The following is a 17091-nucleotide window of genomic DNA, read 5'->3' as shown; positions in this document are numbered from 1 at the left end:
CTCAGCTCTGATGTTGCCACTTACATAACCTTCACAAACAATAAGCAGCCATGAAAGCGACCTTGTGTGTGACCCGACGCACTTTCCTGCTGGGATTCCTTGTCCTGAGGGGATAAGCTGTTCCCCAGAGATAATGTCACCGGTGGGGAATAGTCCAAGATCCTACGAGGGCCTGTTCTCTTAAAAAAACAAAGAGCAAAAGAAAGCATTTAGAAACGTTACTATGAAGACAACTGTCATCTGTTCCTTTAAAGATGAGAAAAATGACAGCACCATGAAGGGAAGTATTGCCCTTTTATGTAACGCTCTGGCATCCCAGGAGTGTGAATCCCTCATCTGCTGAAATATTTTCATTGTTGCTGTTCAGTCGCTCAGTCGTGTCCAACTCTTTGTGACCCCACGGACTGCCACATGTCAGGCTTCCCTGTCCTCCACTATCTCCCAGAGTTTGCTCAAATTCACGTCTGTTGAGTCACTGATGTTATCCAACCGTCGCATCCTCCATCGCCCCCTTCCCCTTTTGCCCTCAATTTTTCCTAAGTTTTGGGTTTTCATTAGTCCAAGTGATACTTGAATATGTAAGGTTCCATCTAATGGTTTGTGTCTTTAGTGAATGATTCATTTAGAAAAGGCAAAGAAAGTCTTGAAGAGCACTGTTTATGAGTTCCTGGTTGGGGAGTGGGTTGGCTCTGAGGTCATCTGGGTTAAAGTCTGCGTGAGCTTTCAGATCAGGGTCTGGAGACCGCCTCCTCTGGCAGTTCTCTCCCGAGTCCTCATGCAGTCACCCCTCCTGGCTGCCTGAGGATGTCACGAGCAACCCCCTCCCCACCCAACATGGTCCTGTTCCACCACCCAGGGCAGTGGGACTTGGGCCACTGCCAGTGTTCTAACCAGATCCAGCCAGGAACCAGGGGTCCCAGCACGCAGACGCAGGTGGGAGGCAGGTTGGAGATGTCACCAAAGGTTCCCCCGCCGCACGTCTTTCCACCAAGTCACCAAGTCATTGCAGCCAGATGGAAAGTAAACTCCTTCACGCCAGGCTCTCAGCAGTGACTGAAGTCACTGGTCAGAGACGCAGATCCCTGCTGTTGCCCCCAGAATCATGAGCACCTGGGGAGTCCTGCTGGGGAGTCTGCTAAGCGGGCCGGCTCTGGACCCGGGCAGTGCATCCCACACCCTTCCAGGCAGGGCATCAACCAACACCAACACCACACGGGTAAGGCCCTCGCCCTCGGAGAAAATGCTTGTGGTTGGGGCATTTTAAGAACTTCTTTATGAAAAGAAGGAAATATAGAAACTGTGCTGCTTTCTATCCAAAAAAAAAGTTGAAAACTCTTCTTGTTTTGCTTTGGAGTGAAATGAAGACAAATAACTGGACTTATCGTTTCCTTTGTCTCAACTGTCCATTTTTGTAAGAAAGTGAATACAAGCAAAACACAAACTGCCATAGAAAATTCTGCCTGACTCAGCAGTATCTTTAAAAGTAAAGAAGTGCTGGAACCAGGGAATCCCCAGTGACACACACCACACCCAGTGGGGGCTGTGAGCCACCACCCAACCTCAGGACCCCTCCAGCCACACGTTACAAAGATCAGCCTTTGTTTTACCTACTGTTTGCTTTCACATCTTTTTTTGTTTGTTTTTTTAAACAGCTCTATTGATATTAATTTACATACAAAACAATTCAAAGTTCACAATATAGTAGTTTTGGAAAAATTACGTTATTGACTTTTAATATTGTGGTAAATAAACATATAACATAAAAGATGCCATTTAACCATTTTTAGGTGTACAATTCAGTGAGTGGCTTTAAATGCGTTAGCAGTGTTTACAACCAGCACCGTTATCTATTTCCAGGTCATTTCCAGCACCCCAAACAGACTGTGACCTTGAAACACTGACTCCCAGCTCCCTGTACCTGGCCCCTGGCAGCCAGCCTGCACTTTCAGACTCTGTGACGCTGCCTGCTGTAGGATCGGTGTAAGTGGACTCATACAGGATAGTCTTCTTGTGTCTGGGTGGTCTCACTGGGCCTGTCCTCCAGCCTCCTCCCTCTGCAGGGTCGGTTGCCCATTGCTCGGTGCACATGCCCTGTGTATACTCCACTCTGTGCATGTGCCCCGGGTATACTCCTCTCAGTCCACATGCTCTAGGTATACCCGCATCTGTAGTGGACACTTGGCTTGTTCCCACCGCTGTCACAGCGAAGGATGCTGCTGCGGACAGTCACGTACAAGCATCTTCTGAGCTCCGGTTTTCCGTTCTTTTAGGTATATCCCTGGGCATGGGGTCGCTGGAGCACGTGCTCAGCTTGTTTAACTTTCTGAAGAGCCACCGAGCAGTTTTCCACAGCGGCTGCATCATTTCACATTCTGGTACACACCAGTGGTGTACAAGGGCTCCAATTTTTCCACATCCTAAAAAAAAATTATAACCATCCTAATGGGTGTGAGGTGATGACTCATTGTGGTCTTTAAAAACTTCTTATTTTATATTGAGACAATGGCAAGCCACTCCAGTACTCTTGCCTAGAAAATAGCATGGACAGAGGAGCCTGGTGGGCTGGAGTCCATGGGGTCGCTACTAGTCGGAAACGACTGAGCAACTTCACTTTCACTTTTCAGTTTCACACATTGGAGAAGGAAATGGCAACCCACTCCAGTGTTCTTGCCTGGAGAATCCCAGGGACGGCGGAGTCTGGTTGGCTGCCGTCTATGGGGTCACACAGAGTCGGACACGACTGAAGTGACTTAGCAGCAGCAGCAGCATAGCCGATTAACAATGTTATGATAGTTTCAAGTGAACATTGCAGGGACTCAATCATACGTGTGAATGTATTCATTATCCCCTAAACACCCCTCCCATCCAGGCTGACACATAACATTGAGCAAAGTTCTCTGTGCTATAAGTAGGTCCTTGTTGCTTATCCATTTTAAATATAGCAGTGTGTACATGTTCATCCTAAACTCCCTAACGGTTCCTCCTCATATTTACCATCTTCCCCACCAGCAATCATAAATTCATTCTCTAAGTCTGTGAGTCTCTTTCTGTTTTGTAAGTAAGTTCATCTGTATCTTTTCTTTTTAGAATCCACATGTAAGGAATGTCATTCAATATTTCTCCTTCTCTGTTGACTAACTTCACTCAGTATGACACCCTCTAGGTTCATTGTGGTTTTGATTTGTGTTTCTTTAGCAACTGGTGACATTGAGCACCTTTTCACACGTAATACCTACTTAACATCTGTATATCTTTGGAGATATATCTATTTGAGTTCTATGCCCATTTTCAAATTGGTTTTTCTTTCATTGCTGAGTCATAGAACTTCTTTATATATTCTGTGTTTTTAAGCCCTTGAAAGAAAGTGTTAGTCGCTCAGTCATGTCCAACTGTTTGCAACCCCATGGACTGTAGCCCGCCAGGCTCCTCTGTCCATGGGATTTCCCAGGCAGGAATACTGGAGGTGGTTGCCATTCCTTTCTCCAGGGGATCTTCCCAACCCAGGGATCAAACCCAGATCTCCTGCATTGCAGGCAGATTCTTTACTGCCTGAGCCATCAGGGAAGCCCCATTTAATCCCTTACTAGATAAACAATGGAACAACAGACTGGTTCAAAATAGGAAAAGGAGTACGTCAAGGTTGTATATTGTCACCCTGGCTTATTTAACTTATATGCAGAGTACATCATGAGGAACGCTGGGCTGGAAGAAGCACAAGCTGGAATCAAGATTTCTGGGAGAAATATCAATAACCTCAGATATGCAGATGACACTACCCTTATGGCAGAAAGTGAAGAGGAACTCAAAAGCCGCTTGATGAAAGTGAAAGAGGAGAGTCAAAAGGTTGGCTTGAAGCTCAACATTCAGAAAACAAAGATCATGGCATCTGGTCCCATCACTTCATGGGAAATAGATGGAAAAACAGTGGAGACAGTGTCAGACTTTATTTTCTTGGGCTCCAAAATCACTGCGGATGCTGATTGCAGCCATGAAATTAAAAGACGCTTACTCCTTGAAAGGAAAGTTATGACCAACCTTGATAGTACATTAAAAAGCAGAGACATTACTTTGCCAACCAAGGTCCGTCTAGTCAAGGCTATGGTTTTTCCCGTGGTCATGTATGGATGTGAGAGTTGGACTGTGAAGAAAGCTGATCGCCGAAGAATTGATGTTTTGAACTGTGGTGCTGGAGAAGACTCTTGAGAGTCCCTTGGACTGCAAGGAGAGCCAACCAGTCCATTTTAAAGGAGATCAATCCTGGGTGTTCATTGGAGGGACTGATGCTAAAGCTGAAACTGCAATACTTTGGCCACCTCATGCGACAAGTTGACTCACTGGAAAAGACTCTGATGCTGGGAAAGGTTGGGGGCAGGAGGAGAAGGGGACGACAGAGAATGAGATGGCTGGATGGCATCGCCAACTCTATGGAAATGAATTTGAGTGAACTCCGGGAGTTGGTGATGGGCAGGGAGGCCTGGCGTGCTGTGATTCATGGGGTCGCAGAGAGTTGGACATGGCTGAGCGACTGAACTGAACTGAGATAAACAATTTCCAAATATTTTCTCCTATTCAGTAGGGTGGTTTTTTTGGTAACATCTTTTGATGTATTTTAAACCTTCACATGTCAGTCAGTAGCCCAGTAAATTCCTTCTCACTACCAGCCATAGCAGAGTGACTATGAAAGGAAATATAGGATCATTGAGATTTGCCCCGTCTCTGAAATTACTGATGGATTTCACAAACTCCTCAGTGCACAAGAAGTCTTGGAAGAATGGCTTACACTTCTTATCAGCCTGACATCAGAATGAAGGACCTGTCTTATGTCCCAGATGGACTTCTCAGCCTTCACTGAGTTCTCAAGCTAGGCTCGTAGGGGTTCCATGACAAAGGGAGAATGGTTTTGATGCTTAAAAATGTTCATTGAAAAGAAAAAGTGTTTTTCATTCTTTTTCTTGCATTGTTTCCTCCTGCTTTTTGCATCTAGACTCTCCCTCCCACTTGCTGGTGGGTTTTGTTTTTTTTGTTTTTAGGTTTAACCCTTGATACTAAACCTAGTATTTTTCTTTTCCTTTTATTCTCTCTTTTTTTCCCTCCCACTGGGATTTCCATTAAAACTTATAAAGGTGATACTGCTTAAAAAGATATATCCTTAACAGTAGAACTCAGAGGAGAAATCATTTTCAGGTGACTTCTTTTGATTTTTTTTTAAAGGAGTTTGTAAACCACATTACTTGTTTTAATTCACACTGGGATAAACCTCAGTGAACCTCCCTCAGACTGAGGATCTGATAATAATATGGTGTGTCCACTCTTTCAAATGCCTTTATCCTTTACCATCAAATAAATCTTATATATTTTCACATGGAGGAGTCAAAGACCAAAATCCTTGTATTGAAACTGCAGAGAATAAATCTCTGGAATAACTTCCTTGTAGGAGTCAAATGGCCAACTGGAACAGAGATAAACCTGGATTTAAGACGCCTCACCTATCATCACGCCCTGCCCAGGTTATTATAGTAATTAGGCTACAAAAAGACCAGCACGGAAGCCTATCTCGGCCAACATCAAGACTAACTTCATCCCCAAGTCTGCAGCCAGGCAACAGGGTGGGGGCCGAGGGGTGGGGGTGGGAGCTCTCCGGACAAAACAGGAGGGGCAGTGACAATGAGATGCCCTCACCTGCAAGCTGGTCCCCAGGCACCGACCACCAGTGACCTTTCAGCCCCCTCCACTCCTCTGTCTCTCATAAGGAGGTGCTCACACCACTCCTTCCTGACTTCAGGGAAGATCTGGACAGAGGCTCTGAAAGACAAAAGTAGGGCGGGAAGGAAGATTCACCTTCATAAAACTGGTGTCTGGACCAGAGGCAGAACCTGACACTCTGAGCCTGGTCACCCAGCCTCTGTCAGCAGTTACTTCTGAAGTTGAATATTCCTCACCCTTTTTGGCCGTGACTCACAGGAGGAAATCGGTTTTATATCATCTCACACAAACACACAAATATCTAAAACAAAATCTGTACAAAGCAATACCTTGCAAAATGCCATGTGTTCTGATGTTTTATCTCTATTTTATTCTTATTATTTAGAAAATTCTGGGTGTGACCCATGAAATTGATTTCAAAGCCCGCAGATGGTCTGCTGCTGCTGCTGCTGCTACTAAGTCACTTCAGTCGTGTCTGACTCTGTGTGACCCCATAGACGGAAGCCCACCAGGCTCCCCCGTCCCTGGGATTCTCCAGGCAAGAACACTGGAGTGGGTTGCCATTTCCTTCTCCAATGTGTGAAAGTGAAAAGTGAAAGTGAAGTTCCTCAGTCGTGTCCAACTAGTAGCGACCCCATGGACTGCAGCCTACCAGGCTCCTCCATCCATGGGATTTTCCAGACAAGAGTACTGGAGTGGCTTGCCATTGCCTTCTCCACAGATGGTCTGCAGTGGTTCATAAATCAGGAGGCTTCCCTCAGGGGGCAATGAATACAAGGATGCCCCCCTCCCCCTCCCAGCTTCCCGCTTCAGTCTCCATCTTGGGCATTTTTGGAAACTCACATGACTTCCTAGATGAAGAACCATCATCTCTTGATAGGCTGTGGGTCGGAATGTAGTGTCCACTCACATGTGTCTGCGGAGGTGCCCCAGTCCCTCAAGCTCAGGACACGAAGCCTTTTCAGGACTTGGGGGACCGACAGGGCAGGAGCAGGTGCACAGATTCACAATGAGACCAGCCATCGAGGGCGGCAGCGAGCGCTGCACAGGGCACAAAGCTTGGCCGGTGTGGCCCTCTCATTTTGGGGCTTACATATTTACAATAGACTTTATTCTGAGAGCAGTTTCAGGTTAGCAGCAAAGTTAGGCAGAAGGTAGAGAGATTTTCCATGTACCTACCGCCCCCCACACAACAGCCCCCACCCCCAATTAGCGATGTCGCCCACCAGATGGTGTGTATGTTATAGCTGATGAACCTACACTGACAGGTCATCATCACCCAAGTCCACTCGCCTTGATGTTGTACATTCTGTGTATAACGTTCCCAGAGCTCTTCTCGTTACAATATTTAGGAAAGAAAGCCTAAAATTCAGCAGAATCAAGAAACTGATCTTTTCACTTATAATTTACACCTCACGTATTTGTAAAACACATTTGGTGTAATTTAAAACATGAAGTTGTAAAATAGTTGGACACAACTGAGCGACTAAACAACAACAAAACATTAGAAAACATGAGGAAAAGTGCACGCTGAGCCACTCCAGTCGTGTCCGACTCTTTGAGACCCCATGGACTGTATCCACCAGGCTCCTCTGTCCACGGGATTCTCCAGGCAAGAATGCTGGAGTGGGTTGCCATGCCCTCCTCCAGGGCATCTTCCCAACCCAGGCGTCACTTAAATGTGAGATGACTGCTCTCTGGGGAAGCAGAGAGACCCACAGGGAGTTTTCCTTGTGTTTCTAAGCCGAGGACGGAGCTATTGGATGGTCTCCCACCTTCCTAATTCTCCTCTCTCCCCTACCTGCTTTCTCATCCCACCTGCTCTCCCTTGGAGTTTCTGGTCCAGAAAGCCCCCCTACTGGGGCACACTGTCACCTCCTCCCAAACCTGTCCCCGTCCAAGTGACACAGTCGGTACCCAGACAGACCAACCATGTCCTTGTGCGGCCCGTGGGGTGGGATGTCGTCTCCACCCACTGCTCATCCAGGCAGCAGAACCACACTGCCCCGATCTCCACATCAGATGAGTCACCCAGGTTTTCCCAGCAGCGCCCGAATGAGCAGGCAGCCACCTCCGCAGCCTCACTCTGCCCCAGGGCCTGCCCTCCTGGAAGCCTCACAGGAGCCTCCTCCAGCCTCCCATCCTCCAGCCTCTGCACTGTTCTACGGAGGTTTCTTGAAAACTCAGGTCTGAGCAACATGTATGGACCTAGTCAGTTATACTGACTGAAGTAAGTCAGAGAAAAAGAAATATCATATGACATACCTTCGATGTGAAGTCTAAAAAGAGATGATACAAGTGAACTTACAAAGCAGAAAGACTCACAGAGAACAAGCTTATGGCTGGAACTGGGGAAGAAGAGGGGAAGAGAGAGTTAGGGAGTTTGGGATGGACGTATAACGATGCTATATTTAAAATGGAGAACCAACAAGGACCTCCCTGCACAGCACAGGGAACTCTGCTCAAGTTAAGTGACTGCCTGGACGGGAGGGGAGTTTGGGGAGAATGGACACATGTCTATGTGTGGCTGAGTCCTTTCACTATGGACCTGAAACTTTCACAATATTGTTAATCGGCTGCTACCCAATACAAAATAAAAGGTAAAAGTATGAAAAACAATGTCACTGATCACTATGATAAAATAGCTCATCTCTGGGGGTCTCAGTGCTCTGAGCACGATGCCGCCCCCGCCCCACCTGCCACAGACACCCTGTCTCACATACAGCCCCCGACGAAGGAGTTGCTCCATCCAGTCGTGTTTTTGAGAGGATTCTGGTTTGTCTCTAAGAACAATGAAAATAATTATACTCATATTGTTAAAAATATTGATCATCTATTATGTGAGACAGGTCTTTCAAACAGAGAGTAGCTGTCAAAATTCACCCGTGATGACCCAGGGTCAACACCGTGGGTTCCAGGGTCATGCCATGGGTTCCATCACCACCATGTTATAATGAAGGGGGCATCTCAAGGCTCCTCAGGCCCCCATGCTGCTGGCTTCAGTTGTATCTGACTCTTTGCAACTCCATGAACAGTAGCCCTCTAGGTTCCTCTGTCCATGGGGATTCTCCAGGCATGAATGCTGGAGTGGGTTGCCATTTCCTCCTCCAGGGGATCTTCCCCACCCAGGGATTGAACCCATATCTCTGTCTCCTGCACTGGCAGGCGGGCTCTTTACCACTAGCGCCACCTGGTTTGTATCATCTTCTAACACTATTCTACGTGTCAGGCACTAACCAGATTTTTATCACTGTTTCCCGGAGTCCCCAGATGATCTGATAAAAGCAACTATTAGACAGGAAACCTCCTCTCCATGGTGATATTGAAGCCTGTGCTAATTGCCCAGGATGTGCAGTACACGACATCAAGGGTTTTGCATAAGGCTGGGTCCTGTACGAGCCCGGCAGTTCCACTAGCCGGGTGAGTTCTGGGTTCAGCCTGGAACTGGAAGCTGTCTCATCACTGACTGAGTCACACACCTTCCTCATGCAATATGCGCATCTTCCCAATCACCATCTTCTCTAACCAGATCCTGTGAGTACTAACTGCTGAAACTCACGCGAGGACATTCTTTGCCATAAAGCCCATCAACGGGGCTAGAAAAATCAGTCAGTGTCAGAAGTCCCAGTGTGGGACGGACCCTCAGGGCTGAAACAACCAGCCGTCATGAAGCAGCTGGGGTTGACATGCTCCAGTACAGCTGTCAGTTTTGCACAAGTATGGCAGAAAGTGAGGAAGAACTAAAGAGCCTCTTGATGAAAGTGAAAGAGGAGAGTGAAAAAGTTGGTTTAAAGCTCAACATTCAGAAAACTAAGATCATGGCATCTGGTCCCATCACTTCATGGCAAATAGATGGGGAAACAGTGGAAACAGTGGCTGACTTTATTTTTCTGGGCTCCAAAATCACTGCAGAGGGTGATTGCAGCCATGAAATTAAAAGACACTTACTCCTTGGAAGGAAAGTTATGACCAACCTAGACAGCATATTAAAAAGCAGAGACATTACTTTGTCAACAAAGGTCCATCTAGTCAAGGCTATGGTTTTTCCAGTGGTCATATAGGGATGTGAGAGTTGGACTCGAAAGAAAGTTGAGCACCAAAGAATTGATGCTTTTGAACTGTGGTGTTGGAGAAGACTCTTGAGGGTCCTTTGGACTGCAAGGAGATCCAACCAGGCCATCCTAAAAGAGATCAGTAGTGTGTTCATTGGAAGGACTGATGCTGAAGCTGAAACTCCAATACTTTGGCCACCTGATGTGAAGATTTGACCCATTTGAAAAGACCCTGATGCTGGGAAAGATTGAGGGCAGGAGGAGAAGGGGATGACAGAGGATCAGATGGTTGGATGGCATCACTGACTCAATGGACATGAGTTTGGGTGGACTCCGGGAGTTGGTGATGGACAGGGAGGCCTGGTGTGCTGAGGTTCATGGGGTCGCAGAGAGTTGGACACGACTGAGCAACTGAACTGAACTTTAAATTTTCTTCTCACCAGCATCTAGTCCACCCAGACAACAGCAGGATTCTTCCTGAAGGGATATTTCCATTTGATGGATCAAACATAAGGAGAATATAAATAAGAAAATGTGGATAAGAACACAAAAGAGGAGACATCCACATTCTTTATTTGAAGCTCTGCAGCCTGACAAATGCCTGAGGTCCTCTTTTGAGGAGAGGGTCCTTATAAGAGACCCCCAACCTGCTGGGAGGGGACAGCCTGGTGCCACAGAGTAAATGGGTGATTTGGGGCAACAGATCTGTTCAGAAACTGGCCTCTCCGAACCCTGGGGCTGAGGCAGGTAATGTGACACCTCTGAGCCTTGGTTTCCCCGTGTGTACAATGGGAATCCACCACCTAGCCCTGCAGGGTTATTTTGAGGGTTTGAAGAAATGCTTGTGGTTCCCCCAAAACACCCTCTGGCAGTAACAAGAGACATGTGTGTGATTTTGTCCTGTCTGGTTCAGAACCACTGGGAATACAGAGCCCCCACTCTGGGTCCCTCTTTGGACCTCCCTCTACCAGAGGAGGTCTCAGGCTGCCTCTCGCCCCTGGAAACTGTCCTGAAAACCACTGGATATGTGAGTGGGCTGCCCCCACCAACCAGCAAAAATGTGGTGGGAGCCTTCTCTCTTAGTTCACCCCACAAGCTAATCCAACATAGCAAGATGTGTGCTGCTCAGTCGCTTAATTTTGTCCAACTCTTGGCAACCTATAGACTGAGTCCACCAGGCTCCTCTGTCCATGGGGATTCTCCGGGCAAGAATACTGGTGTGGGTTGTCATGCCCTCCTCCAGGGGATCTTCCCAACCCAGGAATCAAACCCGGGTCTCCTGTATTGCTAGCAGATTATTTACCATCTAAGCCACCAGGGAAGCCCTTTAGCAAGATGGAGATACACTGGAAGGGCCAGCACTGGAGGTCAAATCATGGCCGCCTATGAGGATGGGGGCCTTGATTGCCAGTGAGATGGCAGCTCCCCACCGCCCTCCAGACTTCTGAGTACGTGACTGAGGAGATCTGGCTGAAAGAGGACCACAATGGCTGGTGTGTGGAGCAGGGAGGCAACCTAGACTCCTCTGGGCAGATGGGCGATGAGATAGTGGAGCCTGGACTGTGAGGAGGCCAGAGCAGAGGCTGGTTCTCCCTGACAGGTCTGTTTGGTGTCAAAGAGAAAGAAAAAGTCCAGACCAGCTGAGAAAAGCAGCCCCTGGCCCCACCCCAGCTCTCCCACCTGGGAAAGCACCCAGCCCCTGCCCCAGAGATATGAAACAGGGCATGGTGGGGGGTGCTGAGGCAGGAGATGAGCAGCAGCCACCTGCAGGAGCTTCTCGGAAACAGAGTGTTCCGAGGAAGCAGAGAGAAGTGGCGCCATGTCTAGACAACGTCTGAACGACAGCTGTCTGCGGATGGATGTGCAGGAGGGCCTGTGTACGGCCTCCATTAGGGCGATCGTGGGTGCCTGTGCTGCCACAGGAAGCCTATCACCCACTTGCCATCACGTCTCCACGTTCCCCTCGACCTCAAGGGCTTGAGGGACCCGTTTGTTCATCTTTGTTTCATCAGTGCAGACATAGAACCTGAAACAGTTCAATCAACGTTTCCCAAAGAGAACAGAGCTTCATTTTGGTGCAATATTCAGCTACGTGAAGAATAACGCTCATTTGGCCACCACGCTGAACACTCAGGACAGGCTCATTCCTTTAGCTGACCTGTGATGGGAGCTGAAATAACAGGTTGTTTTTTTTTTAAATTCTCAGTGAAATGAATTCCCCTGTGGCTGCCTGTATGAGATCACTTTTTCTAAATAGTCAAAGCTGATCTTAAACTGGGCTGAGCGTCACAGGATTTTAGTTCTGGTATTCTAGGTGAAAGTCGCTCAGTTGTATCCAACTCTTTGTGACCCCATGGACTAAAAACTCCATGGAATTCTCCAGGCCAGAATACTGGAGTGGGTAGCCTTTCCCTTCTCCAGGGGATCTTTCCAACCCAGGAATTGACCTGGGGTATTCTGCATTGCAGTTGGATTTTTTACCAACTGAGCTATCAGGGAAGCTAAGTATTTTTTTTTAATTTACAGCTTAGGGGTATTATTTTATTATAATCAAGTCGACAATACAAATAGCTTACTTTAATATAATAGGTAACCAGTACTTGGACACATTTTAATTCACCCACTGTTAAACACAAATATTTTTTATTTGAACTCTGCCCAATAAGCTTTCATTTCACATCTAAAGCAAATCTTATCAAAGGCTTCACACCCTATCCTCAAAATATAGTCATGATTACACACATATGCATTAAAGTACAATATTTGTTTTCCCCTTTCTTACTTCACTCTATATGACAGTCTCTAGGTCCATCCACGTCTCTGTGCTGTGCTTAGTCGCTCAGTCATGTCCAACTCCTTGTGACCCCATGGACTGCAGCCCTCCAGACTTCTCTGTCCATGGGGATTCTCCAGGCAAGAATACTGGAGTGGTTTCCATGCCTTCTTCCAGGGGATCTTCCCAATCCAGGGATTGAACCCAGGTCTCCCGCATTACAGGCAGATTCTTTACCAGCTGAGCCACCAGAGAATCTCTGTCTCTGCAAATGGCAAAATCTCATTCTTTGTTAGGGCTGAATAATGTTCCATGTGTATACATGTACCACATCTTTTTTATCCATTCCTCTGTTGATGGACACTTAGGTTGCTTCCATGTTCTGGCTACTGTATACAGTGCTACAATAAACACTGAGGTGCATGTATGTTTTAGAATCATGGTTTTCTCCATGTATATGCCCAGGAGTAGGATTGCTGGGTCACATGGAATCTAGAAAAATGGTAGTTGTTGCTGTTCAGTCGCTCAGTCGTGTCTAACTCTTTACAACCCCATCAACTGCAGCACGCCAGGCCTCCCTGTCCTTCACCATCTCCCAGAAATTGCTCAAATCCATGTCCATTGAGTCAGTGATGCCATCCAACCATCTCCTCTGTCATCCCCTTCTCCTCCTGCCTTCAATCTTTCCCAGCATCAAGGTCTTTTCTAATGAGTCGGCTCTTCGCATTGGGTGTCCAAAAATATTGGTAGAGATGAACCTATATAAATCTTTTCTGTCAGAGAGCTCAATATTAAGTACTCTACACCAGACTTTTTGTTTTCTGTTTTCTTCTCCTCTTAGGTGCAGTGAACTCTGTTTCACTAAAACTTTTGTTCTCCTCATCCTCTTCTATAACCACAGGCATGCTGCTGCTGCTGCTGCTAAGTCACTTCAGTCGTGTCAGACTCTGTGTGACCCCAGAGATGGCAGCCCACCAGGCTCCCCTATCCCTGGGATTCTCCAGGCAAGAACACTGGAGTGGGCTGCCATTTCCTTCTCCAATGTGTGAAAGTGGAAAGTGAAAGTGAGGTCGCTCAGTCATGTCTGACTCGTAGTGACCCCATGGACTGCAGCCCACCAGGCTCCTCCGTCCATGGGATTTTCTAGGCAAGAGTACTGGAGTGGCTTGCCATTGTTTTCTCCGAACCACAGGCATACTCAGACTTAAAGATTTATCTTCCTTATGGGTTGTCACCTCTGGCTGTGGAAGACACTTCACTTCTTGCTGGTTTCAACGTTTCTTTGTTTGTTCTTTTCCTAGTTGCTTTGGTTTGTACTTGACCGGGTGCAGAATTAGAGTCAGAAGAGTCAACTTTGACCTGATGGTGTCTTTTTGACCTCGATGCCTGAACAACAACTGAAGAGGCCTTTGATTTTATTTTCGCTAACAATGCTGCCCTTTCACAGCTCTCTGATTGTTGTGAATTTCTCTCACTCTTTTTTTCTCCATCTTCAACTTTCAGTTTTAAGGGTGGATTCTTTCTGTCTTTGTGCCACTGCTGATGGTCTAAAGCTATGTTCTTGATTTTATAAAAAAAAAAAATCATCTTTTATCAAGTTGAGGGATTTTTCCAGATTGGACTTGTCAGATGAAATTACATGTTTCATTCTCTGATAATGGTCATGAACATTCATCATTTCTTCTAATACATCATAAGTGATAAGTTTCATTATACAATCATTTGGGTCCTTAAATTCTTCAGTAATTTCAGCTTATCAAATTTTTTCTTCATTCTGTATGACAGGAATTTAGGCATTGTTGTAAAGTGAAATGTTCTGTCTAGTCGTAGCTTCCTAAAAATATAAGCTGCCTCAAAATGTTGTGCATTTATCAAATCTTGCTGAAATTTTAAAATTTCATCCCAATCCTTCAGGGCAACTCTAATCTTTTGTTTTAGTTGACACAGTTGGGTGTTATATAATCCATAGAGCAGATACAAAATACCAGTTCTGATCTGGAAGGTGTATGGAGGTAAAAAATATCGCCAAGCCAAAGCCAAAGCTTCTTTTGCAGACGTGCTCTTTTCTAAATTTCTCATTCTAACCACAGAAGATGGTTCCAAACTTCACACTCCTCCAGAGCTCAGAGAAGTCATCGAAGTGCATGCTATCCATCTTCTGGAAGCAGCTGAGCAGTGGCTCGAAGTCGTCCTTCAAGCCTGCAGGAGTCCCCATGTCTGCAAAGGAAGCATGCCATGTGCAGTCCAGCAGCCGGCAGTAGCCAAAGAGGAAGCTAAGTATTTAGTAATTAATACCTTTTGTATTAATCAGAAGGAAAGTATGGAAAATAAACTATCAAGTAATAATAAAAAGGAAGAGAGATTCTTCCCACTGTCATTTTTTTGTAAGTAGTGAGTTTCCATCAAGACAAGGAGTGAATTATAATCAAAGTGAATTATAATCAGTCATTTCCTGTCTAGAAGTCCTCATTGACTTGTCTCATCTCATTTGTGACATTCGTTCCATCCATCTCAATTCTTCAGAGTCTGCTTCTTTTTTTTCCTTTTTTTTTTTTTTTTTGCCATGCCACACATCTTTTGGGATCTTAGTTCCCTGACCAGGGATCAAACCTGTGCCCTCAGCAGCGGAAGCACATGGTCCTAAAGCCTAGGCCACAAGAGTAGTCTCCACAATCTGTCTTCAAAACAAGAAATCAGTGACCTATAACAAGGAGGAGTAACCCACCACCCCTGCCACAAGTTAGGGGGTCTCCCATTTTGTCTCACTATTCAGTGTCATCACTTTGCTTCAGCCTAACGATATTGAAAAAAAAGGGGGGAATATGGCAGACTGAATGCATGTTTTATCTCCTCTCCTCCCCAAGCCCCATTCAAATGACCACAGAGTTGTATTTTTAAAGGTCTAATTCCCCAAGGATAAAGATCAGCTGGAAACAGTAGCTGATGAGACTGAATCCACAAAATGTGGGAACGAAAAATGGACAGGTGAGTGGCCAGAGGAGGACTGAGGCAGGGTGACTCCAGGAAGAACAATGCGAAGAAGGAAGTGGGGCTGGTGGATACGATTACAGCCTGGGAGATTTACCCTGGCAGGGGAGAAAGCCACTGGCCCGCACAGTCCCCTCGTCACCCATCCGACCAGCTGTGGGAGAGCTGACCTCGGCTCTACTGACCTTACTGCACTCTGTCACCCGCCTCCCAGCAGTGCCTCCTTCTGGGTCTTGTCATCACTCAGGCCTGCTCCACATCCGGAGTCTTCCTGCCGGGGTGCCTCTCCCGAGGCCTGCTGGCAGCTCACACCCGTGGAACCTGCTCTTCCTCCTCCTCCGGAGCTCCTGCTCCCAAACCCGTCTGGTCCTCCCATCCCATCACCCTCCCCTGGAGGCCATCGCCTGCCACTCCTCTCGTTTGGAATAAGACACTGTGGTTAAAGACATGATGAGTTCATCATCACTTAGCACACTACTAAATTATAATACTAATTCCAAACCTGATTTTGGAATCAAGGTGGTATTATTTCTGTTATTTAGAAGTCTTATCAATTTGTGCTGCACAACGAACACTATAAATAAGTAAAAATTACCAGTCTCAGTGAAAGGATTATTGATTGCTAACACAATTATCCATGAAGCAGGGTTCTCACTGCAGGACTCTGAGGGAGATGATGTGCCTGTTGCCTGATGGAGAGTTTCAGGACTTGGCTGAAAGCACCTTCCCAGAATGACCCTCCGGAGAACTGTCCGAACAAACGGGAGTTTCTAGAACATGGCAGAAACTCAAGCAAGTGTGACAAGAGTGGATTCTGACTGTGAATAGCATCAAATGCCAGAGAAAAGGGCCTAATTAAAGAAAGCCCCAGTGGAAATGAGTCTTGGGGAAGCTGGCAAATCGGCCTGGACGTGGGCTGCATTGCTATTTGGTCTAAGGTTGTGATGCTCCCAGCTTTTATTTTTTTAAGCAGTAGAAATCCTTCTTCAAATTGAAACGAAAGCAGAACTCTGACTAAAACTGAGGTCAGGGGTCTGGAGCCCCACTACCCAGTCCCACTGACTTTGGCAGTGATGTCGAGCCCGTCTCTAGAACTAGAAAGATGGGCCCCTCTCCTGACCCAACCCCTCTGGCTCCTGTCACCATGTACAGTGATATTTGCTAAAACACTTGTCCTGGAATACCTGAACATGTGTGTGGGGTTGCAATAGCTAACAGCTATGGAATCTGATTTTTTTTTCTAAGAAGCTTTCTCAAATTCTTACATTTCAAAGTGACTACATGCTGTCCCCTTTGTTTTTTCTCAACTCCAGCAACCAGACACCCAGTCGTAGGAGAATCTGGGTCACCCTCTTCAGCATCTCTCTTAGTTACTTATCTATGAATCAAATAATAAGTAATTGCAAGTTATATATTCATATACATGCATATTTAATAGGCAGTTGAGAAACAAATTGGAACAGGCATAATCTCTGCCCTCAAGAAACTTGAAATCTAACAGAGATTAAAACTGATAAGGGTAGGAAATTCCCTAGCGACCCAGTGGTTTGGACTCTGAGTTCTCACTGCAAAGGG

At 46.3% G+C, this 17091-nt stretch overlaps 1 long non-coding RNA gene and 1 pseudogene across 1 annotated transcript; both read right to left on the bottom strand.

Moving 5' to 3' along the window:
- Positions 1-1710: 1710 nt before the first annotated feature.
- LOC148775836 (uncharacterized) lies at positions 1711-15854 on the bottom strand. Its single transcript, XR_016038938.1, has 3 exons — positions 15702-15854; positions 5680-5802; positions 1711-2417 (listed from the first exon to the last, which is right to left on the bottom strand). It is a non-coding gene; the product is annotated as an uncharacterized LOC148775836 (long non-coding RNA).
- On the bottom strand, positions 12533-14743 carry LOC129556555 (snRNA-activating protein complex subunit 1-like; annotated as a pseudogene).
- Positions 15855-17091: the final 1237 nt, after the last annotated feature.

The sequence above is a fragment of the Moschus berezovskii genome, chromosome 13, assembly GCF_049115385.1.
Source record: "Moschus berezovskii isolate FMDL1 chromosome 13, NW_MosBer_1.0, whole genome shotgun sequence".
Taxonomy (NCBI): Eukaryota; Metazoa; Chordata; class Mammalia; order Artiodactyla; family Moschidae; genus Moschus; species Moschus berezovskii.
The sequence above is the reverse complement of the archived record's forward strand: the minus strand, read 5'-3'. Positions and strand labels throughout refer to the sequence as shown.